The sequence below is a fragment of the Athene cunicularia genome (assembly GCF_003259725.1).
Source record: "Athene cunicularia isolate RWA chromosome 9 unlocalized genomic scaffold, athCun1 chr9_part2, whole genome shotgun sequence".
Classification (NCBI taxonomy): Eukaryota; Metazoa; Chordata; class Aves; order Strigiformes; family Strigidae; genus Athene; species Athene cunicularia.
Genome location: NW_020799111.1, coordinates 41823 through 42930, shown reverse-complemented (window position 1 = coordinate 42930; position 1108 = coordinate 41823).

Below are 1108 nucleotides of genomic sequence, written 5' to 3'. Positions count from 1 at the left end.
GCCGGGCTTCATTCCCCACCGGGCCGGGTGGCTGCCGGGGCGAGAGGCGCGGGCCTCCTCCTGGAGGAGGGTAGGCAAGGGGAGATGGGCCCCCAACACCCCCCACGCGTGACCGGGTGAGGGGTGACGCGCGAGGATGCCCGTCACATCACCCCGACCTTTGCAGGCCCATGGGTGGGCGTTTCCTTTAGAATACAGGACGGAGCTAGAGAGCCCTCACTGCCCCCTCTCCCTCCCGGGGAACCCTGCCATGCCTTGCAGCCGAGGACTGAGCCTGGGCTGTCCCCATCACCACCAGCCCTTCTGTCGGCACCCCATGCCCCCGGCCCACCCTCACCCTGGGAAGTGTTGGGCTGGCTTCACCCCGGGGATGGGGGTGCTCGCAGCTGCAGCCCCGGTGGGGCCTTACCTGCTGCAAGGGTCTGAGCCGACCACCGTGGGCAGGAGGCACCCGGGAGCTCCCCACCGAGTGCAGGGGGTCAGGTCCTGCCCTGCACTGTGCGGACAACAACACCCAAAGATGGGTGCAGTTGCACCCCCAAAGTCCCCACGCAGGGAGAAATACACCCTATGGAGCGCCAGGGGAGACTGGAGAGGTCAGGCAGCCTTGGAGTGGGCAGGGGCCACGGCTGCAGCGCTGGGGCAGGGCAGGGAGCACAGTGAGCATCGCATTAATATTTGACAAGGGCATCGAGTGGCAGCACCGGGGCTTAGTGGGTGGCACCGATGCAGGTCCTGGAAATAGTGGCTCAGTGGCTTGGCTCCAAACCTCGCCTTGCTCCTTGGGCTGGAGGAGAATGACTGAGGCTGGTCACGGCACCTGCCCCCCCACGCGGCCAGGCCCAGCTTTGGGGACAGCAGGAGGGTTTTGCACTGGCTGGCACAGAGGGCAGGTACTGACAGCGGGGAATCTTCAGCGGAGGGACCCACTGCTCCACTGCCCGGACACCTGTTAGGATATTCAGCCACGTTTGTGTTCCTTCGCTCCACCACCATCCATTATATATGGCCAGGATGGATTGGTGGGGCTCAGTTACACGTGAGAAATTCTATCACAGGGCTGGAATAGAATCAAGAAGCAGCAGATCAAAGCCTGTAAACACCTATT